Raw genomic sequence first — 27,435 nt, forward strand, 5'->3', positions numbered from 1 at the left:
TAGAATGTCCAGAAAAGCACTTTATTTGTACTTTAGTGCAAGGAATCAGTAGTGGATGAATCATGCAAACTGATGGGAAGATTATAATTTGCAAAGCTTTAGCTTCTGTACATTTCATGCTAACAGTTCACTTCTTTCAAAAGGAAGGGCCTGACAGTTCATAAGACAGCATTGTCCCCATTTACTGTGTACATGCTGGCACAGACGGGTGATAAATCCCCCAACACTGGGACAAACTTAAGATGATAAACCAGGGTAGGAAAAGATAGCTGGTTATCAAAACCAATTTACAACAGGACAATCTGTTTATTTAATCAGACTCTGTGATGACATGGCTGGAAAAGTGTGCTAAATGTCACCTAATGAAGCAAAAATCGGCAGGAAAAAAAAAATCAGACCCTTCATCCAAGCAAATATTTTAACAGAGAACCGATAAGGAAATTCCATATATTGTTAATGCTTCTGAATCACAGCATCAAGGCCAGGATAGATCGGTGTGCATTTGCAACGCAACGACACATTGCTGAGGTGTTGTGCACACATTTTGCTTCTGAAAAGATCGTTTGTCGTCACTTGTAAATGGATGGGCTAGGGCAAGACTGAAAGTCCAGGCATCTTTGATTTTTCAAATGAGCTTGCAGGAGGAAGGACTGCTTGTGTGGCTGTCAGCGCAGAATCCAGGAAGGAAGAGCTGTGAGGCTGCAAGTCTGGGCTGGTGAACCGTCTGGGTGGAGTTTGCAAGTTAGCCCGAGTCCACATGGGTCTCGTCCAGGTGCGCCAATTTCCTCCCAGTCCTGTGACATACCAGTTGGGATTTCTATGGTGTGTGAATCCTGAGATTGACTTGCCTTGTCCAGAACTTCCTCTTCTGAAAAGTTGAATGTTACAAGAGAGAATTGCCCCCCATTAATTATAGGCTTAAGGATAAACACTCTTAAATACTGCAAATTCTCTAATCATAGATCACATACCAAATACTTTAAATATTGAGCAAAAAATGTACTTGACACTACTCCCGTTTGACAGTTTCAAATACAGCACACCCTATAATTTATAGACTAATTGGGGGACGACATGAGTGTCTTTTAAATCACAAAATACTTTTTAGCCCAAAACACATGATTATGATAAACATACACACACTATAGAGATGCTTTCTGGATCTTTTTATAATTATCACAATCAACACATAAAAAAACACATAAAAAGGGTTCCTGTGCCTTTATCATATATAGACAAATTTCTATGACAGATATATTTCATGTCATAAATGTACTGTATAAAATACACTAAAGCATACGAAACAAATGCTCATCATAAGCAATTAGCCTAACCCTATTGATATTCTTAGGCCCATTTAAAGTGCTGTTCAAAATAGGGGTGCCCCAGTCGTCAGCATTGCTGCCTCTCAGTGATGGAGTACCGCGTTCAATTCCTGGTGCTGTCTGTGTGGAGTTTGTATGTTGGCCCTGTGCTCATGTGGGTTTCCTCCCACAGTCAAGACATGCTGGCAGATACATCAGCTTCTAGGAAAACTGGCCCTGGTGTGAGTGTGTGTCTGTCTGTCCACAGACAGGCTGATGTCTCTCCAGGGTGTACCCCCTCTTGCACTCACAGCTCGCTGGGATAGAATCAGCTAACCTACAACCCTGTATTGTTTAGAAAATGGATGGATGTACGAAAGATGCTGAATTATTTTGCATTTCGCAGAAATTTCTTACATACACGTCTCGTTACAGCGAACGTGAATGTGGTGTAATTGGTATTTTTTTTGCGAATGCATGGCATCCTGTTATGTTCCTGTTTATTCAAACCATGATGCAATCACGTGCCACACACATACTTGAACTTTTTACTATTTGCAATTCACCTATACTTTTAAATGGGATGTAAATCAATAAATCAAGCCTGGACTAGCTACCAAATTCGCACGACAACAGGCTTGGATATTTTGCCCACTACTGCAGAGCAAGTCTGTTATTTTACACAATTCCCCTTTACCAGATTTTGCTAATTAAATCCCAAAGTCTGTTAAATCAGGGGCTTACTGTGATTGCATAACAGCATATATACAGTACCGTACTTCTAGATAAATAACATTGTGGGATGAAACCTCAGTTCTCATAACTGTACTTTTTCACCGTGGTATTTACGTACAATAACGCAAAGTTGTAACCATCATATACAAGCTTGATTAACTACACATAAAAACAAATTAAATACTAAAGCAGCTGCTAATAAATGGCTTTGCATCACGTATCATTGTCCAAATTACTATTGCGAAACCTTTGCTTCCAAAGCTTTTAACTCCAATTTCAGACTGTTTCTCACTATGACACATCTACTTATGAAGTTCAGTGTGCTTGCATCCTTCAAATATTAGGCCACTTTTGTCTCCATTCAGACCAGATATCTTCTACCCTGGTCCTATTGAACCACTGTGCTGCTGAGTAACTTAATTGGACCAATTTTTTCATCATTGGTACATGTTAACATGCTTTTCAGGTCTCAGTTAATATCTACTGTACATCTGCTTTCAAAACCTGCTGGACTCTGACTCTCAAGAACTCAGATCATTGTTCTCATTACCGTTTGTAGGTTCCCAAGGCAGTATTATGCTGGCTATTTGTCAATCTGTAGCAAAAGTGTAAGACAAATAAGAGTACAGCACACCTTCAAATATTGTACCTAGAGCCTGGGACAAACACGTGTTCCTGCTTTCACTCAGACATACAACATTTAACAAATCAACGCACGTTTAAAGACTTGTGCACAGGCCTGGGAAAGGGGAAAACATTTGTGCAGTTTTCATCTTGAGGTCTTAGTGCTGATGGCTGCTGCAGGAAACAGACTGCAGAGGAAAGGCTGTCTCTCTCTAACCCCAGACTATTTACATCGAACCTGCCTGGACCAGTTTGCACAGCTCCCCTTGACATTACCCATGGAAGAGCTCAGCCACTCCGTCATTCGCTATCACAATCGGTGAGGCGGTGGCAGTAAGCATAGATATTACACAAATGCTCTGTGCGTGTTAAGCCTTACTTTCCTTGCTGTAAAATAATAGCCTAATGCAACTCTTACTCACTCCCCCCATCTTTATCGTCATGGAAAAGATGGTCATTAAGAAAACACTCTTCACTTTCTAGTGTCTATGGTTTCCTTAGGATGCCCCTTGTAACATTCCTACTGGACACTAGCCGTGGACTATACGTCATGCCTCCCATAATTTACCTTTTAATGAATAGATATTGACTGCTCAGTAAAACCGCAAGAACATAAGAGGGGTTTGCATTCATCAAGCTTGCTGGGTAGTCAGTAGCTAATTGATCCAATGAGCTCATCCAGACATTTCTTCAAAGAAGGCAGTGTGTCCGTTTTTTTTTTTTTTGAGAACATGGCTGAGGAATTGTTTTACACACCTACAACTCGCATGAACAAGTGGTTTTGAATGTAATTCATGTACTGTATATGAAATATCAGCTGCTTAAGAACATCTAACCTAGACAGGGCAATGGGTTACCAGGGCAGTGCATTTTTCTAGTGTTAAAAGAGGTGGCTAAGCACTTTAGAAAGAGTTAACAGAGCAGAGAACTGAGACTATCAAGTAGCCATGGTGAGAAGACAAAATGGAGAAGCTGCTTTGTAATCACTAGTAACCACATACCAGTGAGGCTCTTTTGGCGTGTTCAAGCGAGCAGAGTATTTCCCATTCTGTTCATCATACTGTCATCTGAAATGGAGGAGGTTGCTTTGCAAATAAACCTTGTGAGTTTTAGTGGGGTTGTTTAAGTAACTGTTTTAGGAGAACTAGAAATATCAGATTTACAAAGATTTCTGAGAACAGAAAATGCTTGTTCTAGTATTATTTACAGGAATGTTTATACTATAAATATACATATCCAATTTATTTAGTCAAAGTAAAAGCCTACTCATTAACTAGCAACAATTCAACAGCCTGAAAAAACCCAACAGACCTTATAGTGCCATTATTCATTATTTTCTTTAGCATACAGTACATAAACTATACATAAATACATTGAGATTTCTTTCAGAGTATTCAGCACTAGTTTTTTCTTTGTGAAAATGTTTTAATTACTGTAAGTTTGTTTCGTGCAAAAATCAAACTTTTCCTTCAAAGCTATGAAATAGTTTCAGAGACTTTGAACTAAACGGGATGAGTCCAGGATGACCAAAAAAATACATACAAAAACCAAACTGCAATGCTGCGGTGAAAATTATTCTAACCTGAAAAGGCTAATATGATCTACTTTAATAAAATGTATTCTGTTAAATGTATGCATTTCTTGGTCTTAGGTAGCAAACATTTTGACAGAATCTCTAAATCAGCCAGAATGATGATAAAGAGCCCTAGGCAGCAATACGAGTCATTCTGGAATGGTATAAAGACATGCAGAACAATGTGGTATGTTCCTGATCTACAAGTATAGCCAAGGTGATCTAGTGGAGTTTCAGGACCTGTGATGTAAAGTCACTGTGGCAACTGTATCAGTCCTGGCTTGCTTAAGATCACGAAACAGGCTCAGGAGTAAGAACATTCAAATGTGCTGGAACACACTTCTGTGCTCAACCACCTCTGCAAGGCTATTAACTTTATACGTCTTCGCACAGGATGACATCACAATTATGTGCTTGTCACTTGGAAAACAAGCCAGAGGGATGGGAGAAGATGAACAGGGCAAAATATCACCTGAACCACAGCACTCGTCAATAAATCCTGCCACCTGGAGAAGAGTCATGTCTCTCACTGACTGCAACAATACGCCGGTTGCCTACAGGTTGAAGGAGACATTGTGCTGGAAATAGATAACTAACATCGACTCCCATGACAGCAGTGCACTTATTGCTTTGGGATTCCTAATCAAAATCGGGTAATGTCTCTGGGCCACAGTGCGCAATACGAGCCTCAAGTAAGTGTCTTTATTGGTTGGGTCACTCAGACGTACTCCCCAATTCTCAGCCAGAGCTCACAGACTTTCCCAAGGGACTAACTCAGTCTAGAGTCCAGGCCTAGAAGCACAAGATGCACAGTGGAATGATCCATTTTCTTTAACATTTTGGATGTCCCATGTTTGTGAAATGATTATACCCAGTCTAAATACACAAGCATAAAAGCCAGAGCTGATCGAGCCCTGGTCCTGGATGATTGATGTGTTAGCAGGTTTTCATTTCAATGCAGGTCTCATCAAGTGCTGTGGGATAAACAATGTTGGGGCTCCTGACTGCTGAAGGAAATATCAGCACCAGCTGTGGTGGACAGCTCCTAAAATGGGTGGATGTGTACCAGGAGACTGATGGGAAAACGTCCATCTGTATCTCAGACATGCAAAACCAAAACCCCTCTTCACCAAGACCCCTATGGCCGAGGTATCTTGTAGACAGGAAAGCACAGAGCAGTTTTTAAAAGTAAATACTGTACCTGCCGGATGACATAAGCAACATTGCACAACTATAACCAAAGCCATTCAACTGGTGATTCTTGGACTATTCTGATTCTGACCAACGTCATCATAAAATTTCTGCTTAAAAAAACAGTGAAAGCTACTCTTACAAGGCTGAACAATCTTGATGCGTAGCACATCACAGAACAGGATCTTGTTTTTAACCCAAACAATGGCACCCTTCAGAAAACTAAGCTAAGTCTCTGCGATAGTGTATGTGATCGTTGTCATGTCAAGACAACCATTAAGATTGGAAAAGGTCTTGTTTTTATATGGTTATCAATCCGTCGAGAACAAAGAAAAAATAACCTCTTAGCTGCTCAGCAGCTAAAATACACCTAATGTCCTACATTTGTTCTGCCCTAGAACAGAGATAACTTCCTTTTTTTCCCTACTTAGTGGCACTAAATTTGAGGAGTCAACCATGAAGAAGTGGACTGAACATTTTAAAGTTAAGGAAATAACTTTTTTAAATCTTAGGAGGACAAAGAAATCTGGCATCTTCACTGTAATCCACCTCCTGTTGAGAATCTAGCATTTTCAGATGAACAGAATTATACTTGGTTTTCTCAGATTGATCCCAAACCCACCCCCTATTTATTTAGACTCACATGGGGAAAAAAAAAAATTCATAAGAAGCTTGGAACTAAGACCATTCTGGACTTTGGAATTTTAATGTTGTATACCTCGGGGGAAAAAATAAAATCAATGCGATTTTCATGGTACCAAACTATGGTAGGATGACATTTGTTTTTTACCCCTTGCGCTGGACAGTATCGAATTACACTGCCGATAATGATATTTTCCTTTTTTCTTGGTGGTCTCCCAGAAATGCAGAGGTCAAGCGTGTGTATGGAGTGTCTGAAAAGTTCATGTTGTTAAATGTTAAGAGAATGCAAACGTGATAACGGCGCTCGAGCTGCGCGTCAACCCATCCATCCGGCCATGCGGAACACATCCTTACAAGATGCGTATTCTGTCAACTTGGGTTATAGCTGTGCAGCGCTATCTGTGGGGAGTTTGGATGTTCTCCCTGTATTCCCTCCCACAGTCCAAACAGGCTTTTGTGAAAACCGGCCCCAGGGCGACTGTTTGCATCTCTGTGTTTGGGTCTGTGTGTGCCCTGCAGTGGACTGGCGTCCTGTCCAGAGTGTACCCTGCCTTGTGCCTGTTGCTTGCCAGGATAAACTCCAGCTCTCCCAGGAGCCCACACTGGGAAAAGCGGATGGACGAGTTACGACTTCCTTGAATACCATGCATCTGGATAGCAGAGGCTTGTAATGTGGGACAGAAATTCTTCAGGCGAAATGAAAAATCTAATAACTTGTCACTCGCCAGATAAAAAAAAAAAAATGAACCATCCGCTCTTGAATCTTTGCCCGTCTTCCAGTACCACAATTTTTCTAACCCTAAAAAAAATGATATTCTTAAACATAAGCATGACCCAGGTCGAAGTTCTAGAACATATGTGGATACACTATATGAATATATACATACAATGAATTAAATTCTTTACCAATAGTAAAATAGAAACAGCCTAATTTAGATATATACTTCTGCCCAATGCTGTTCTGTTCCTATCACGTGACTGAAAAATAAGGTTTTCAAGAAGCCACAGAAAGCCATTACCAGTGAAGGTCAAATCTCTTTTTACAAAAGGGTTGAAGAAAACAGCTAAAGCAGAAGCAAAAGGTTCTTACTTGCCTTTTTACCGAAGTTAGTTTAATTAGTCCTCTCCTTTTGCAACATCAGGAAGGAGCAGATGAGGGTAAAGTACTTCATTAAGCAAATTCCCTGGTTTTGTTTTTTCTTCAGTGTTAACATCTTTAAAATTTTAACAAGCTCCAAAATTTAAGCAAAGACTGCCCCCCAGGGACCCTGCACTCCAAAACAAATCTCACGAACACCTAAGCCATCTGGATGCTTAAATATATACATTGTGGAAAAATTTGAGGATATTTAAATCAGTTATTCCCTTCTGAAGACACCCCTCTGCTGGAGTTATGCAAATGGACTGCAGCACAAACCCATGTGTTTTAATTAGGAGCACTTCAAAGGCTCTCTCGGCTGATATTAATAACACTTTAATGATGGCCAGTTGGATTGCAGTTACTATATAAAGCACTACTGTATTTGAGCAAGTCCAGCTCTTCAGTTTGCTTCAATTGCTCACAGTGCTGTTGCACATTGAGACTTGATTTATGGGGGTCCTTTCTACTACATCTTCAAACCCAACCAGAACGCCTTCAGCTATACCTGAACATAAACTGGTATCTTCAGTTAATCCCAGGTCAGATGTCTCCAAGCAAGTTCAACAGCCAGAGACTGGATTATTTTGGAAGATAATGCACATTTATGAAGAAAATTCTGTGGTAATTCAGATAAAGGTGTATGTATGCATTTAATATTCTATTAAACATGAATGTATAAGGAATTATACTATAGTTTCTATACACAGTAGTGTTTATACTAACACTAACCTATCCCCATCACTACTGAATATCTATGAGTCTTCAATTTATAGTTACATGATTAATAACATTAAATCTTATTTTATACAACAAAGAATATGCAAAGGTTGTATATAGAATTTAGCAAACAGATTCAGTATTTAAGGTATTTTAAGAATCTTTTTCAAGTTTATTGAACCCATTCCATTTACAGAAAATGCTCCATGTAGACCCTGCAGGAAGTGTATAAAATTATTAATATATTCAACCATAGGTTTCTGTGTAAGCCTTTACAGCCCTTGCCAAAGCTGTGCTCCCAGCTGTCAACTCTAAAAACCCTTATAAATTGAGTGCAGACCGAAACGAAAAACAAATACCACAAATGGGAGCTCACAAAAAAAATGGAAGAAAACAGGTTTAAACAAGGTAATCTGAAGATGAGGGAGAAGCCTGTGAACACCTGTCAGTTTTTGTGCTGGGAAAATGTCGTCAGACCTTCCTTCTTTCTACAAGAACTAATGCCCATAAATCACAACCAAGCAAGATTCATTTCAGCTCCTGCCCAACATAAGTCAAGATTTTCTGGCTACAGTTAAACCCATGAGTTAAAGACTTCACGCCAGGCGACTGGTAGCAACTTTTGGATCATCAAGGTAGAAGTCAAGGGCTCAGGAGTGTACATGAGCCAGTTGCATTTCAGAAAGATTTCCAATTAGATGCAAGTGACTAGCATGGGATACCTCTAAATCTTATTTTCCCTCACTTCCGCGCCGCTCTGCACTGTCAATGACTAAGCTTAAACCTAAAATTAACCAAACTCTTTACCTGGGTTACTCGCCTGTTCCCTCGATGAGGGCAAGCTAAACAACCTGCCCTCATCGAGGGAACCTCTCGCAGGTTTAACAGTTGAAACACTGCAAGTCAGTGCGCACTCTGCATTAAGGAACATGAGCAAATATTGGCATTTACATGTGCAGTCAATGGGCGTCAATTCTTCTTGTCCCATTAACCTTTCAGTAAACATGGCAATAAGACATTTTTCCATGCAACAGAAATTACATTTTTTTTTCCTGCTTCATGTGGCTTTCAGCTCCTCAGATCTTTATCACAATCTGTCTGGTAATGTCTTTTATAATGAGTCACCTTGAGTTTTTCCAGTCTGCTCCGAACGAAAGCTCACCAGACTGTTGGAGTTGATAAGAGGGGTCTGCAGCGAATTAAGCTGGCGAGCTCTAATCCCTGTAGTGTTTAATTTTGGAGCCCTGTTGGCTTGTTAGGAGGGTTATATTGAGACATTATGCAGCCATGCCTACACAATTATTGACAAATTGACTTTCGTTGCACTTTTTTTTTTTAGATGACATGATCATTTAAGTCTGCCAATGTAAACAAGATTATCCGGTTTAGAGCTTTTTTGTTACAACTAGTTCTATAGCGTACTTTTTTTTTTCTAGGTCACATATCCAGAGGACAGAAGCTATGCTGTCATGACAGAAAGGATGAGATCTCACGTCACAGCACTATGAACTGCAGCCTTTTGTTGTGGGACTGAACATTTCCTTTACTCCTTTCTAGAAATAGGAAGGAAACAACAAATTTTCAAATCGGGCAGCTTTTCTGTTCACGCAAATGCAGAAAATAATTAAAGGTGCATGCACGGAGTCAGATACACTTCATATAACATATACTTGGTTTTATGGTCATAGAATGAAGCTTTAGACAGTGACAGGGCAGGAGTTGAAATATAGCTCAGTTTCCATCTTGCCAAACTAGCTTGGTTTTTTTTTTTACACTGCAATTCTCCTAAGCCCAGGCAGCCAAGGACTCACTGAGGGCCCAGTCCGGGCTCTGTGAGCTCCAGCCTGGGTCAGGAGTCCTGCAGCAGCAGCACAGCAGCTGCTGGAGCCCATGACCATGCTCCTCCTCCAGCTGGTACAGCTTCTGCTTTTTCACCCTAGAGTGTGCCATGTGCCCAGTGATGGCACTGCAGGTGGGAATGCCTACATCTCTCATTCACTCAGGCGTGGGTGCAGGTGTTATTGCCAGAGAGCTCAAGAGCAGCTCCCATTGGATAAGTATAGAAAGAGAGTGTCTGACGCCCCCCTCCAGTGGATGCCAGTCCATCACATTGAATACCTCCCACAGGTCCCCATTTATACAGCTTAAACTGGGACTGGACTGGAGGAACTGGGGGAAAGTGCCTTGTTCAACGTTACAACATCAGTGTCTGCAGCAGGGGTTCAAACCCACAACTTGGCAGTCAAGCTTTGGTGGGCATATGCAAAACAAAATTAGCCAATTCAAGCATTTCTTTAAAAGGAAGGCAATTCTGAAGATGTGTCCATCCATTATCAGTAATGGACTTATCCTGCCAGGGCCGCAGCCTATCCCTGGAGTACAGGGCCCAGGCTAGGACTGACAGCACACTCAAGTACTCATGTCCTGGGATGTCAGTACTTCGTAGGCCCTCAAAGGAAATCGATCCACCCCAGCCAGCATGTCTCTGGGAGGAAATGGTGCCAGACGTAAATTGACAAGAACATGTGAGAGAACATGCAAACTCTCCACAGACTCCTGAAGCTGTGATCCAACCCAGAATGTCAAATTGAAAGCTACCAAAAATTGCACGGTGCTGGAGAGTGCACTCCCACAGGCCTTACCCTGTTTTTCCTGAGAGCTGGATGTTGCCCAACTGTTGCATACCAATCTTTTTAAATTGGTCATATTCCTGACCTTGCTCAAGTGTTTGCCAATTCCACAAATCGATACCAAAAGTCTGTATTCTGTCATTCAGTCTCCATTTACAGATGTCTGAAATGTCATCGCCTATCTACACTCTAATCAGAAAGGTAACAATTCTTTGTGGAAGCATTAAAAACCAAAGGAAATGCACCACTCATTACTCAATCTGCAGCATGCAAACTGAATCCGTAGAAGTAGCTCATTCATTTGTTATTGAGAAACTTAAACTCACTTCAACTAAAACTAATGTTCATTATGGGAGCAGAAGGGCACAAATTAATGAGAACACTGAATTACCCAATCCCTTTTACTTCCTGTTCAAATTATCTCCAGCTCTCCTACAATAGGCTATAAGCTATAAATAGATGTATACAAAGATGAAAATTAAAAAAAATAATTTAATCCTGTCGTAAATCTATTACTTTTCTCCATTGTGATTAATTTGTTTTTAAAAGGAAGGCACACTGGATATTGACTTGGGACAGAGGCAGAATGAATCAAAAGTTTGACTCGCCCATTGCCTGTAAATTAAAAGTCCAGAACTGGCAGGTACCCAATGGTCAGGAGCAAGACGATTAAAAAGCCCAACATTTCTCATTCAGAAATGTACCAAGTTTCAAATTTGATACAACAATCCCTAATGGACTGTCCTAAACACTACACGATTTCAAACAAAGGAAGAAATATCCCCCTCGCCAAAGGGGTATCCCTTTAAATGGCAACGCCTTCACTTGATTTTGAAGGTCATCACAAAGACTGAGCAAAAATCTGCTTTAAGAAAATGCAACCTAATCCCGCTGGTCCCAAGTCTATTTCAAAATACCAAAAAGCAACCAGGGAATATACTTGGACAAAAGAAGCCCAGGCTTCTGTGCGACTGGAAATTGAATTAGTCCCTCATGTGTTCATTGGCTATCCCCTTCAGAGCCAAGCAGTTCAGCCAAACGTGATGAATCCAACTGTACTTTCCCCTGGTGACAAAAATGGAAACTATTTGTTTTTTTGTTCCTCTGATAAATAAAAACACATTACATACAGTCTACTGAGATGTGAACCATTTCACCTTGCTGGGTTTTTCCAGTCTCATCAACAACAAAGAGCTCCTCTGACAGCAATGACAGCACCCGGTATATCCTGCAATCGAATGTCATGTCAAGAAAAACGTTTTAGGGACAAGAATACGTGACTGATAAATGCGGTTTTGAAAAAGATTATTTTGTAACTGCACAGGAGGATAGGATATAGTACATGAGTCACAAACAGAGCCAAGATGAACATGCTAGGACTGCCGGTTTCACTCCATCATTCCTGGCTGATGAAAGCACATGTCCTTCCCTTCAGGCCCTGAGTGAAGGATCTCTTGAGGTTTCTTCATCAGGTACTGTGGTGGACTGACAGCTTCGTTTCCCAGAGCTCCGATTTCTTCAACACGCCTGAGTGCCTGTTCAGGCAGGAAGCCAGTGAAAGCAGTTTTGTATGACTACCTCACAGCAGGACAGAAGACACTGCATTTTAGTCTGTCCTGCAATGACTTTTTCCTTTTCCGAATAAGGGAAAAAATAAAATAGTTTATACTTGGATTTAACTGCAGTTTACTTTGTGCCTAGCTGTGAAAGTGCAACAATGTGGAAAACAAAATACTAAACAAGCAGGCGGATCTAAGTCTGCAAACATTCCTGCACACAAACTGACATTTCTTTTAAATGCCTACAATTAAAATGACAGAATTGATTTCAGTTACAGTACAAGTGACAGATTCTATGCAATGCAAGAGGAAAATGAACACCTGGAGAAAACCCAAATAAGCAAAGAACATACCAACTCCCCACAGAAAGTGTCCCAGTCGGGACTGAAACCAAGGGATCACGAGTTGCAAGACTAACCTTATCATCACCATCTCCTTTCATCACTCCAGTCACACCAGAACAAAGTTACACTTTCTAAATGTAAAAACTAGAGCCCAACACTAATGTGTTGAGTAAAAACATTTAGGGAGGAGGCCTAGACTGCAAATAAAAATCCATTTATGCATTTCCATAGCAGATAAACTTCTTAAGAGTAAATCAAGTAAAGTCATTTTCACAACCTCATAAGCCATAAAAATGTAAAGATGTCCTAGAAGTTTTTGCTTGTTACTCTCGCATGGCTTAAGAGATTTGCTCCTGCTGCGCAATATTCCTTTATGTTACGGGTTAATGCAAGGCTGGTAAAATCAACACCATTGCCAGCACCCTTCAAAACATTTCTATGGACTTCCTCTGAAGATGGTTCACAGCTTTCCGGACTCATTCTTGCTCATATGATGTGCCTCTAGTGTAAGAGTGTCAGGAGATTAAACTGCTTCCACTTGAGTAAAGAGCTTGTACAGCTACATGTTGATAACTTAAAACCAGGGACCAAAGGCTAAATTGCCCTAAACTGAAAGAAAGGCAAGACCATCACTGCCCTGTTTATCTTTAGAGCCAAAATCTCCAATTCTGTCATTTTTAAGTCTCTTAAATGAACCACAACATGGACAAAGTTCCATGACATTTTAAAAACACCTTTGAAAAGCACAGTCACACTAACACCACAGCTCGTATTCAGTCTCTTAGGTTAAATAGTATTATAGCAAATGGATTTCCTTCGAGAACTTTCTCCAATTGTTCATTTGAAAGCACTGTTCCATTAACTGTTGCTGCCAGCTGGTCACAAAAGAAAATAAAGAGTATTGCACTCAAGCCTGGCATCAGCTTCATGTCCACTTCAAACCTCTCCCTGCTAGTTCATGGGGTGAAAAAGCACATCAGCACAAGACAATGCCATCCCTACTGAGAGACTAATTAACAGTATGACCGAGTTAAGCTGATTAGTACGGAGTGCATGACTTTTGTGCAGACAGATCGGCAGCTGATGAAAAGTGCCGATTATGCCCTCCGTCTCTGCTGCTATTTGGTTAGTTGGTCACTAGAACTTCTTTCCTGAAACAAGACCAGCTCACCTGTGATAATTCATCCACTCACTAATTCTCACTTATCAAAATCAACTGTTGCAGTCAAAGCCCTACATACAGATTTTTATTAAAATGCTTGTGCCTACTACTACTTTTTACATTACATAGTCTGCCACATTTCAGTTCGGAAGTGTAAAATGCAGAATGCTAATCACAATGGAAAAGCCCTCTGTAAAATGCATGTAGCCCTCACTGCATCTTTGCTATACTGTTTATCAGCAAAACTGTCAGTCACTATCCAAGTAAGGGGAGGTTTCAAGATAAGTAAAATAATTATGGTTAATAGCTTGTGCAATTCTGCATTATGTACATCTCCGTTCTTTTCAAAAACAACATGTCAGACATCTCCAACCACTGGTGAAAAAGAATATGAAACCACAAGCATATATATTAGCCCAGCAGTGTAAACCACACAAAACTATGGGATTCGTAATCAGCAGCAGTCTTTGGTGGGGAAACTGAGTGAGAGAGAAGCAGCAGCTCACTTTGTTGGAATTTTGTCATAAGTTTTTAGTGTTGTTCAATGAAAAAAAGTCCTCACGTCAGGTTCTGAAAGGGCGTCCTGTGACAAAAGTTAATGTAAAAAAGTGGAACATGAAATTATGTAAGGCAATCAAGGAATGCGAGACACTGAAGCTTTCTCTGTCATTTTTTATCTGGGATTCATAGTAACATTAGTCCAATTTCTCCTGAGGATGAATTCACAAATTAAGAATCCCAGAGAAATAACTGTTAACATCACTTAAGCAAACAGGACAATCATAAATAAGATATAAAACCAATATGGGGAAAACAAAGCAAAAAAAAAGCCAGGTTGTTTCAGACACCCACAGCCCTAGAATCGACTCCTGTTACCCTTTGAGCTATCATGCAACCTTTGAAACATGCCAACCACCTCTAAGATGGTAATGTTATCAGCAAGTTCCTGTTGCTGGGAGTGTACGCAGTTAGACAGCTGTATTTCTTTTTAACTCTCAGTATTCAAAATAGACTGTGTTAAAATGTTAGGAAAATAAACTAGTCTTTACGGCCTCCGGAGCCACGTAAGAGATACTGTATTTCATGGTTCATATTGTACAACACCAGCCTGGAGCCAGTTTTGGTTCAAATTACAGAGAGCAATGAACACCAGCTTTGTGGGCTGCAAACTTGCTTATACCATTATTCCTACTGAATTAAAAATGTATGATAACATCACGGGCACAAGTAAAGGAGGCAACATTATATAGGTTAGTAATACTGCAACACAGGGACAAGGTGCACCAGTCTGTACACAGTGCATATTTATTACAAGGGGCAGCTCAGCTGTTTCTCGGAGAGAAATAACAAAAAAACAACACATCAATAACTGTGGGAGCTTCAGCCTTCAGGTCCACTCAATAAATCTGGCCCTTGATGTTTTGCTTTTGAAGCACAGCCACTCGACGTGAAACGCAAATGCTAATGTTCCATTATTTACGAGGGCGAGGTCAACGTGGAGTCAAATTATCAAAGAAGTTCTGGTAACGCTTTCATGAATGCTGCTGCACAATGGCTTCATAATCCCTTAATAACTGCGACATTATAATCGCATGCAAAATGCTTTACAGGGAGATGCAAAAATGACATAAGAGGTCATGCCATTTATTTTAGCATTGTTTCCAACGCTCGGCATGATGCATGTAACATTCACCGTCAGTTTGGGTTACCAAATGTGCATACATTGGGTCCTCCTATCATAGCACGTGCAGTTAAATTCAGGAATTGAACCCCTGTGTGCTGCAAGGCCAGAAGCCCATTCCCACACTGCAGGAAATGAGGATGCACTGCAGAGGCCCGGGTTGTGAAGGATGTAACGGCACCAATCTGGTCTCATCCCATCATATGCACTGGGACTTGCATCGCCGTTTCAAGCCAAAAAGCAGTAAAACGCTGTTATACGAGGTCATTGTTCTTAAAGAGTGAGCAAGTGAGAAATGTGTCGAGAAAAATGCTCCTTTACAAGTTCCCAAGAGGCTTGATCCAGAAAGATGGAGATCACGTTAAGCCCAGAAGTCCGGGGGTATCCAGTGAGAAACCGTGGTGTACCCGAGATTACACAAAAAGCAGCTTCCAGCGGGCCAGACTGCCAGTAGGACTGACTCAGCTTTAGTCAAGCTGAGAAGCATTGGAAGCAATGACCCCTAGGACTTGCCAAGCCCTTGCAGCACTCACTAGAGGACTGCCAATCCCATCAGGCCCTAGGGAGCCATTCGTCACTGTGAGGACTGGCGCTGACTGGTGGGCATGGCAGCAGGGCTGCTGCCTCTGCAGGCAAAGCAGGGGCCTTAGCGCACAGACGAGTGGATTAAAGCCATCCGTTCAAAACCGTAGCGAGCACCGAAACAACTGGTTCCATCTTTTAAAAAACAAATCCATTTATAAACAAAAAGACAAGGCATACTGTGAACCAGACAACAGCTGACAAATCCAATACGATCTAGTCTGTACAACACCAAGGCAGCTGAAGCGATTTCCCCCCCCCAGGCATTTATTAGACTTACAATATCGTTTATCTTTATTGTTTTCCTCGATTTCATTACGATGTGCTGCACTTGACTCAGGTTGCCGCAGCTGAATTTCACAGCCGCGACTAGGCAAACGGGCAACAGGCTCTTGTATTTCTTTGCTTTGACGGCTGTCATTTGGAGGAAATGCGTTTTGTCAGCTTGATGAGTACTCAATCATCTGTGGGGTAAAATGGGAAACCTGATTTGTCTCATTTTGGATTGGGGGGAGGGGGAGGGAGCAAAAACCAAAAATCAATACTCATATCAAAAGGGAAGTGACAGAGCTGCCTCTCAGAACATAAAAAGAAAGGAATCGGCTTCTGCACGTCGGTGCAAAGGCTCAAACAACTCCACCGGCACCAAATGGGTGCAAGAAGAATGGCTGTCGAGAAGAAACCGCAAATCATGTAGAGAAAGTCATTCAAAACAGGTTAAATGTAATAGGTCTGTTTTAATTCCTCTTCATAAACAGACATCTTGGCACACCTAGACAGATTAAAGTTGACAAACTACAAGGTTATAAAAGTGCGCTGTACATTTCAGAATGATTAGTCAAAAGAGGCCGAACAAACCTGTTGTCCCTGCAGTCAAGTACATATACCCTCCTATGCAGTATTTTAGTAAGGCACGGTATATTTCATAGGCGTCCCGTCACGGCATGTAGGGTATCCCATGAGCGCTGAAAACAGTAAAGCAGCAGCAAACCTGGCATTTCGCCTGCATGTGCCGACTGAATGGAAAGAAGGCGGACACCAACGACCTTACAAGTGCATGCCTTTCCTGCATCACTAAAAGGCAACATCAGACCTGGCTGGTGTCAATTCAGACAGCCTCAGGTGTTTGCAGCCCCCAGATATCAACCCTACTGAACACATAAGGGAGGTGCTGGAACATCACATCAGAAACGTTTCACAGCTACTCGCACCTCCCACAGAGCTGTCAACAGCTCTCTAGTGGGATCAATGTTGTGATGTGCCGCAGCTGTAATTGCTGCTGGAGGATGAAAATGCTCGGCATAAAATTCAACGCACGATACGCTGTAACCTACATATTGCATGTCTATGGTTTCGCATGCTGGCAAAATAAAAAGAGCCAAATGACATTCTTGGGATTTCAAATCAACAAGTACTGGAACGTCTGAATGATAAACTCCCAAATGACTCAGAATTTGCATTAACTTTGTTTGCATGCGATACACAAGATGCTGTGAAGAAACCAAGTTTCACTTTTCATTGGCTTCTTCACTTTGTCTCTGCAGCAAATTGATGAACAGGTGGAGCACACAAGAGAATCAGAACCATGCTGCACACAGCTCATAAACATCAGAGCAAAGGTTCAGATCAAGAGAACACCTGAATGAATTAACACCGAGAGCAAAAGTGCAGGATGACCAAGGACAGCCGCTGCCACAGTAAAAACCAACCTCTTGACATTTTACCACCATGATATCTAGTAAAATTCAACAGCTGGGTACTTGAAGCATGCTAAAATTAGAGAGACATTTTTAAAGGGGAACTGCAGTCCCCAATTACCCAGACTGGTTACTTAACCTCCGTAACAAAATTGATGTTTTTGCAAATTGTAAAAATTCTGAATTGAGCACAAAGTCCTAACATTTGTGAAAGTACCGTATGGTTGCCATATTGCAAACTTGCCATCTTGCCATGAGATCGAGAGTTTGCGTGCATTGTGACACAAAACTGGCCTTCCTGCTCACTAGTCCCTGTAATGACTAATGTACTGTAATGTGATGTCCGAGGGAATAAATGCACAACCTGTAAAAGACATTTCACTGCAGAAAGGTTCCAATGACATTTGCACGCAGAGCTAACTAGTACTTGTTTCCAAAACCATCTTGAAGTTGAGAGCAATACTTCTATTGGATTAAAAAAGATCTATTCACAAACCTGCTTGTTTACAATGCAATACAGCCGCTTCACCACAGTGGACGTTTTGTTGCCTCATTCTGAATCACAGACAATGATGGCAATATGGCTCTGCGCATACCTGGAAATTCCAGCTATTTTTTTAAAAAGGTTTTACACATTACTGTGTAAATTGTACTTTCAATGTGGTTTGAAATGCCAATTCTAATGCCAAAATATAAAAATAGTGTTGCAGTTCCCCATTCAAAGTCAATTTAAAGCCTTCACTTATTCCCTTGAAGGCCACTGGAAATAATTTTAAAAAGAATCAACTTTGATGTACAGAAAGCTACCAGCTCCTGCATATTAGCGCACAAACCAGAAATCAAAATTAACTTAAGACAGATTTAGACCTCTGGCACCTTTGGCTCAAAAAACATTGAGTGATTTGGGATTTTTCATTGTTTTACGTGCACAATTTCAAAAATAGAACACCATGCACTGTAAAAAAGTTACAATATGGACCAACTGTGCCTGAAGAAACATCTTTGCCTTGTAAGCCCTCTAAGTCATTACTCAACGTTCCCTTGTTTTTGCTAGGAGAGCCAGCTGAGGGAACTGTCATTTTAAAACTACGCACACCTCCTTTCGCAGTGAAAGCATTAGCAAATCAATTAACAAATCAATGCTCCAACACGCCAGAAAATGACAAACTGTGATTACTATGCATATGCCATTTATCAGACAAAATCACACTCTGGTGTTCTCATGGGTCAGTCTGTTTGCACTTAATATTAAAGTAATATATACTGGATTTAGCTCTGCCAGTCAACACGTAAATAAAAAATTTCTCTTCAAGTGACAGAGATAAATTGATCACTTAAGTATGTTCATACAATAAAATGAGCCTATAACTCAATAATGGTATAAAATACTGTACAACTCTAAGTCCATATCACCAAGATTACATTTCATTATAATATTTACAGTTTGCTTGAGGTATTAAGACTGTAGTTGTACAGGTTTTAGTACATTTAAATTCCCTTCTAGATAACGATTCTTGTAAAACTACCTGCAGTAGGTACAGATTTTTCTTTAACCTTCCCCACAGCTATCAGAAATTTTAAATGGCACTAGATTCATGGATGCTTTCAAGCTAGACTTTTAAAAACCTTTGGAAAAAAAAAACTCAGCCAAGACTAAATTATTTCCAAGTAGATGGAAGATACGACAAGCAATAGTTTATTGATGAAAGGGGATCTGTTAATAAAACTGTTTGGATAATTAATGATTTGAAGAAATAAGTAAAATTGCTAAAATACTAATTCCGTTTTTCTCCCGTTACTAGTTTATATCTAAAGTGAGATCCAGTTCTCTTCAAACTGAAATCCCAAGCCTCATCCTGACATGAAGTTGGTGACATTTCAAGAATGTTTCTTCTCCACCATTATACAGGGTTAGTTAAAATGTTGTCAACAAGTATAAATGCCAATTATTTTACTGAAATTCGTAAGGTAACAGTTAGAAACTTCGATATTCGTGCTTTCGTTTGAAACCTTTTTTTGTCACAGTGACAGTTTATTACAAATTAATTCCATGGGTTTAAGTTGCCGGCAATATTTTGACTAGCCCTGTACAATTACTATAAAAACACACTACTTTACCACATGTAAAGGGGAAGATGAATAATGTAAATGAACTCCCCTTCCCAGCTGTACCACCTTGAACGCCGGAGACACAAGACGGGTTTAAATGACAGAAGGCCGATCAGCCAACTTGGTAGTCAGTAGTTCATAATCCAAGGATTTCATCCAACTGTTTCTTAAAAAAAGCCAGGGTACCCAGAGGAATTTGATCTATGTACTGTATGTTAATTCCCTGGCTTATACATTATGTATAAATCAAGCTTGCATGATCATTAAGCATAAAACCATTTTTAAAGACGTGCTGCAATTATGTGAAACTCATATTAGCCAATTTTTTCCAAGTGGCTGGAATTTAGTTCAATTTTGCTCAATTCCAACCCCCAGCAGCAGAACCCGTATTGCATAGAAACAATCTCTGGTGAATTGTCCAAAAACCTCCCTGGGGATTTTGGGTGATATTTGAGACGCTTTCCCCACTTAAGTAGGCAATTAAACTTATTTAGTCACAAAAGCAACACTTTGTGAGAAGCCAAGTTAAAATTAAAGTTCCATAGAACACAATCTATAAGTACTTTATTTAAGCAATATTTTTGTAGATTAATTTTTGCTAATAATGTGAGTGCTATTTTTTGGCATATTTCCACAAATCTAAACCTCTTTTTAAAGTCAATTGGTAAAACTACAGTTTACATCAATAAAATACTGTAAAGACAATTACCACTTCAACAATTAAGCCTCAAATGAGCCAGCTTGTTCTTAACTGGATTGTTGGTAGAACAGAAACAGAAGATGTATTCAAGGCTTTCCTAAATCCGACCACAGCTGTTCAGCCCACTACTACTGGTGCTTAGCTTCTGACTCACCGTTACAATGGAAGTGAACAAGCATTTCAACATCAGCACATAAGTTACTGTTGCTATAAAACATTCCCTATCAACTCGTGAGAGGCCTGCACACTGATCAAGCAGATAAAGCACTGAAGGATGACTAATAGGGACAAACAGCACATAAACAACCTTCAAAGTTACATTTTTATATTAAATTCACATTGCATTTTGGTTTTGAGTTATACAAAAGGTTTTACTACAGCTTCACTGAGAAAATTTAAACAGGTGCCTATGGCAGACAATATTCCATGAAAATATCTGCGATTTTGGCAACACTCAGTACATGTCTATTTAATTCCATCATACCAGAAGCAGAATGTGCAATGAATTCCTTACTCTTTCTGAATTACTGATTTAACGCTACCTTGACCAATATAACATGTGGGCCTACGTCTTCTTGGAAAAAATGCGCTGTGACTTGAGACGTCTACCTCAGCATGAATTTTAAACAGGGCAAAATTAGCTAATTGCCAGCAAAGTACTTTTTTTTTTTAAAAGGCTTACAATTACAGACCCGATACTACTTTTATAGAACTAAATACCTGTTCCTCAGTGAAAGGTTGTCTCTCTCTCCAGAGATTTACCAAATATGTACCAAAATTTAGCATACCTTTTAAAATTAAAAAACTTACCATGTGTCTGTGTAATGTACAGTACCAGCTGCGTTTAAGGCTAATGTATTGTGACTGCTGGGTTGTATGCACTAAACACACTCCAAAAACCAAACGCAGTGCTGGCCTATTAAATCTAAAGACTTTGCATACAAGCAGGAATCCTGTACTTAAGTTCTTCCAATTAGATAATAGGGGTCTTTAGAAAAGCAAAAGCAAAACGTAGGGCTCAGCTTTTGTGAAAACGGCCACATGGCTCTGTGGAGTCTATGGTCTGCGGACACAGCTTTTTATCTGATGTGGGAAACGAGACACCTGGTGATACAATCTGGAAGTGACAACACTGTTAGGAAAAAAAAAACAGTTTACAGTGTCATATGATACTGGTCTACTTCCCCCCGAACTTTCCAGTGCCAAAATAAAATGAAGGGTCAATTCAATGCATTTGAAGTTACGGTTCTCAGACAGTGTCATTTTGGACCTGTTATAATCCACACACACACCTGCCGAGAGAAAATCCCTTCAACAACATGCTGCATTCATTTTTTTTATCGTTACAGCTTCAGCCAGCACCTGCAGTTTCGAGTTTGGGTTTATTTGCATGTTCTTTTGTAACACCATATCGTGAGAAATACTATTTTGCATTTCATGATAAAAGAAAGCTTTTACAAGTTTTGCCAAAATGTAATAACCTGTATTGGCTCTACTGAGATTGCAGGTGAAGTGGTTTAAACCTTTGATTAATGGGCTCAGTAAACACATTTCTATTAATCAAAAAGCTACAATACACATCGTATTGTAGCTTCAAAGACACATAACATGATATATAAATGATGAATCAATTTACAGACGACAGGTACTGTGCCTTCTATTTTCAGTGACATTTTTTACCTTGAACCACAGTTGTTAAAGCTTCACCATCTCTCCTAGTAACTAAGAGAAGAGGTTCACAAAATCCGTGTTAATTATGTAATCATCTTAAGCAACAAGTCCCTGCTTTGGACTGCACATTCAATCCAGATGTTCGCTTTGTGGAAATGGAGTCCAAGACCAGTATCCAGTATCAGTAGTGACTCCAGTGATTCCAGCATTAGTAGAGCCATTCTGCAGCATGGCATAGATGCACACTATCAGTTTGTGTTCTGAATGATTCTAAGCACATGGGATTTACATTGTGCCTGAATTGAATAAAAGGGGGGATAGGAGGGTCTTTCTACTAAAGGTCTTCTCTCAGAAATCAATACTCAAAATGTACCACTCTTTACACTGTTTCGCACCAGTGAATTGAGGATATTAAATAAATGGAATACTTCTCTACAGATCCACAGTACATTTGAAATGGTGGTTTGCGCAGACACGGTGTCAAAACAAGTCCTCGAGCGACACAGCTTATAATGGCCTAATTATTAGAAAGGACATCTTTTCTTCAGGGTCTGGAACTGCTTTACCATGATCTGTCCGTGGAAACGCGTTTCAAATCGACAGGCACTAACACTTAAAGCCTTTAAGAGGTCCCAGTGAGCAATTGCTTTTCTAAACGAACAATCAAGTTACAATGGAAGTTAAATGACCCTGAAGCTCTCAAGATGCCAAGAATAACATCTGTGGCATGGAAACAAGAACTTCTGTCTACTCCTTTTAAGTTTCTGCTTTCAAACGGCCACCAGTAAAAATGAGCTTGCAAAGAGGGCAGCTGGTTCGAGCCTGGTTTGTCTCTCCAGCTCACTGTGACTAGATGTCGCTATGTGACAGACTGAGCCTGTGAGGGCCGGATGGGTTCGACTCCATTAAGACCCAATTACAAGCCTGTAGTGGTACCTGCATATCCAGCACTCTTCCAGTTGTTAGTTCTGAGGGACACACACTATAGAAAGGCAACAGACACTCTTGCTTCCCCAGTGCTTGTGGGTGCATCATGCTGATGCGCTCAACAGATTAATCAGCAGTTTCAAATTGTGAAAGCAGTTTCAAATTAGCTCTCCTCTTAAGATATTAGTATTTACCCCCAACCCCTACTGTATTTCCATTTTTCTAAAGGAGGGCTTATAAAATGAAAATGCACAGATCCTTCAAGTTTAATTCCCACTCAAACCTTAATAGGAGACGAGCTATAAAATAGTTTTGTGGGCATGGCCACAAATGTTAATCAAACCATTGCTTAAAAAAGTATTTTTGCTTAACATTTGAGCGATTCTCTGTCTGGCCCAGCTAAGTTTGATAAGGGGATCCAAACATTGTAGTAACTGACTTAATGGATTTGAGTAAAAAAAAAAAAGATTAATCTTTAAACCAAAGATCAATATCAATTCCTGTAGGGCTTGGTGTCTTCTGGTTTAATTAGCTGCATAACTGTGATATTTCTAACCAGGCTTTGAGGTGATTTATAGGTGGCTGAATCATTAATGAAGTGAATGTCTTGTGTAATCAACTGTAAAAGTCTTTTGGTAAATGATACACGGTCATCATTATGTTGTTTGACCAGTCATATTGCAGCAAAAACCAGAAGATGCAGGGCACTCCAGGAACTGAGTTTGAATCCTGTTTTAAACTGTGCTGCTAACAAAACAGCTTGAAAGCAATCATTGGGCAAGTCAAACTGTCAGGCTCCAGTCTTCGCGTTTATAGAATACTTGAACACCATTACTGTTAGTGGGAACAGCAGGGGGCGCCCACCCTGCGGTCCGTGTTGGTCCTAATGCCCATAGTGGTGGGGACACTACACTTTCGGATGAGATGTTAAACCAAGCTCCTGACTCTAAGTGGTCCCCAGGCATTTCTCAACAAGAGTAGGGAGTTTACCAAATTTAGCCAAATTTCCCCCCTCAGCCTTTACTAAGGCCTCCAAACTGTCCCCATGTATGATTGGCTTGCCCTTGCCCTGCGATGGACTGGCTTCCCATCCAGAATGTACCCTGCCTTCGGATGAGAGTTTGTTTGCCAAGTAGTCTCCAGCTTCCAGCGACACCATATGGTATAAAGAGGTTTGGTTAATTACATGAACACCATTACATCCAGCCATCCATTTTCTAACCACTTAATCCAGTTCAGGGTCATATGGACCAGAACCTACCCGGCCGAGCAAGACAAGTCAAAATGCATCCATTTGATGGACGCCAGTCCAACACAGGGTAGACACGCACACCAGGCCCAATTTTCCCAGAAGCCAATTAACCTACCAATATGTATTGGACCCTGGGTGGAAATCAGAGCACCCAGAAGAAACCCACACAAACATGATGAGAACATGCAGACTCCGAGCAGATAGCACCCCATCACAGGAATTAAACCCAGGGCCCCATCCCTGCAAGGCACCACTGTGTCACCCACTACATACTTGGAGTTATTTGCATCATCTGGACCAGTTTCTGTCATGTAATGAGTACTATGACACCTGCAAGATGATGCAGCTCTTATCCAGTAAAGGAAAGTCCAGGAGCAAGCAAGTGGTTTCTCATTCCTCTTAGCTCACTGCTCCAGTCCTGTACCTTTCCAACTGCACCTTTTTAAAAAACACTTTATAATACAGGGACATTACCTACAATGCAAGTACAGTGTAATGCACCGAGAGTGCATTAAGCTCATCAATTACAGTACACATCCCTACACTGTAAATAATTAACCTGCAATATCAGCTGCTGTAGCAAAGGATGTGGAGACGACGTTGTACAAATATACTTAAAAGTCAGCTTGCAGTATAGTAACAGATCTACAGTAATATTTTGGTTAAGACGGTACATGAAGTAAGGCAGTTGCATATTAAGAATGCTTAAGAAAATCTAAGGTAAATACATAATCACCAATAAGTTTCCATTGTAGTTACAGCTTTTTGAACAGATGTATCTGTAGCTACATAACTATAACATGTTGCTGCTGGAGATAGTAAAATAAGGCCATCTTTATGTTAAATAAACCCAAGAGAAGGCATGAAAAAACAAGCACACAACAGCTTGAGAAAGCAGCTTGGTTTTTATAGCCAGCAGAGCAGACACACAGGCACAGCGACGGCACACACAGCACAGGCAGGTGTGGTCCAGGCAAACAGACCACAGCCATACACAGAGACAAGCGAAGCTCAAAACCAAGAGACACAGTACAAGGACTAGAGGACAATCCAGTGAACAAGGTCAGAGCAAAGCAGGGTCCAGAATCCAGGAAGCAAATACCGAAAAAGCTCAGGAACTCAAATATGACACGCGATATGTTGTGAACTCTATCACAGAGTTCCTAAGCAGCCAGCTCATGGCTAAACGCATGTAGTCTTGAACCACCTGTCAGAGGCGTGGTGCATAATTGTCTCCAGGTGGTGCAAGACGTCTGTCAAATTAATTACCACGGTGACCAGTGCTTAAAGACAGATGTTAAGTAGGCTACCGTGTAGATATCAGCTCAGCCCGCCATTCATACATGGCGACAAGCATGACAATTACCAACAATGTACTGTACCCACAGTGCATAAAGCAAGTTAATAGTTCAGAATTATAAAGTGGGTGCGCAATTGGTTACAGATGAGTTCTTCACGTAATTGAACTAATCAGCTTACTCGGAACCTTTGCAGTTCAAAAGCAACTTCCTTCTCAGAAATAGCTACAAATGAGAAGACCAAATCATTCAGCTCATCTAGCTGGATTGGATGCTAATAAAGGTTACGGAACTTGGAAGTTCGAACTAATTGGGTCAGTTAAATAACCTAAAGCTTGGTTGTGACGAAAACTATCAGGTGTGTGGGTCGGGAGGTAGTGAATTGCAGTATATTACACTTATGAAAGCGATTGGATGAACTGCGTACAGTACCTAACTGTTCATTTTCTTGCCGTGCCCTTTTTATTGGCATGCATTGTACTCCATGGGACGCCCAAAAAATGCAAAAAAAAAAATCAACCCAGTGCTGCATCATCAAAATCCGACACTTCGTCCTCGTCAGTCACCAAGTGGAACCGTTTCCCCAACTCTTAACAGTATCCGTAAACTGTACATCTTGTGGGTAGAGTTTTACAAATTTCATCTAAGAGTCCAGATTTAACCCACATTGCTGCCTCAGTTGTTCATGACTTGCAATAAAATTGTTTTACGAACATTAAGACGTTAGCGGGGGATCTTCGGCAGTGCCTGGGTTTCAGCAGGTACGGATTATTCCACTCCGATACGTGAATAGGCGAAATAGCTACTTTTGTTATGTGTGCATTAACATTAAGTCCACTTGAATCAACACAGAAACCAAAATAAAGGACTATCAACAAAACGCAACAATATATCTATAGGAGGTGACTTTTAAACCTAAAACTCAAAAGCAACCAATCGGTGCCATCCTACGAAATCACATCTACTAAATTGTAAATACTAAATAAAAGTGCTTCAATACTTGGAAAGAACAAATGCCTAACAAAAAAATATACACGCACATCTTAGAAGTTATTTCTATGTCCGTTTTAAACCAAATGTAGTACAAAAGTCCTTTCTGTGGAATATTTTTTACCTGACCATCGACTGCTAATCCGGGTGTACGAGTCCCTCGACTGTGGTTCCTGTCCTAGTCCTGTGACCCAACGTGCCTTCTGGTTTTTGCCCAACCGACTTTTTCCATCACACGCTAGTTAGAATTTATTTTTGAGTTCGTTTTATTATATTTTTCATAGATGTTTTTTTTTTTATCTTAAGAGTTCTTTCGGCTCTTAAAAGTCCAAATGGGATTCGATATAAACCACGTGTTTCAGGACCGGTCTCAGGCAGGTGCGTTGATTTGCGGTGCTTCCTGACCTCTGCAGAAAGAAACTAACGCTCACTCTTGGAAGTCTGAGAGGCCCAAGTCCAGCCTGCATGCTCATCATAAACTAATCCTCAATTGAGGGTGATACGTGGAAAAGATTCGTGAAGTTCTGTCTTGGTGGAGCTGGAAGGGGGGAATACTTTAAACTCAGCAGGACTGAGTGTAGATAGACTGACTTAAGCCAGCTAAGAGCCCTGGGGGGTTTAGGTCTCAAGTGGGGTGACAGAGGTGTCTTTAACAAGGACTATCCTGTGTTATAAAGACTCCAGCCCCAGTCCAGGTACTCTGATACTGAAAGTCACCTGCCTCTGGACATCAGTAATTAAGTAATTAAGGAATCAAGCAAGCCTACTTTATTAAAACAACCCTTAAGGCATTGGTTCCCAGTGCTGGTTGTTGGTTTTTGCTCCAGCTAAGCCCTCAGTTACACAATCAAACTCTTCATTGGCGCAATAATAATAATGATTGATTTGAACTGTTTGCTTCCAGCT

General features: G+C 40.6%; 1 long non-coding RNA gene across 1 annotated transcript; it reads right to left on the bottom strand.

The window, feature by feature from the left end:
• On the bottom strand, positions 1-27,142 carry LOC148645209 (uncharacterized). The gene is made up of 2 exons (XR_015928344.1): positions 26,654-27,142; positions 1-868 (listed from the first exon to the last, which is right to left on the bottom strand). It is a non-coding gene; the product is annotated as an uncharacterized LOC148645209 (long non-coding RNA).
• Between the last annotated feature and the right edge of the window lie 293 nt (positions 27,143-27,435).

This window comes from Lepisosteus platostomus, chromosome 19 (assembly GCF_059453375.1).
Source record: "Lepisosteus platostomus isolate fLepPlt1 chromosome 19, fLepPlt1.hap1, whole genome shotgun sequence".
NCBI lineage: Eukaryota > Metazoa > Chordata > Actinopteri > Semionotiformes > Lepisosteidae > Lepisosteus > Lepisosteus platostomus.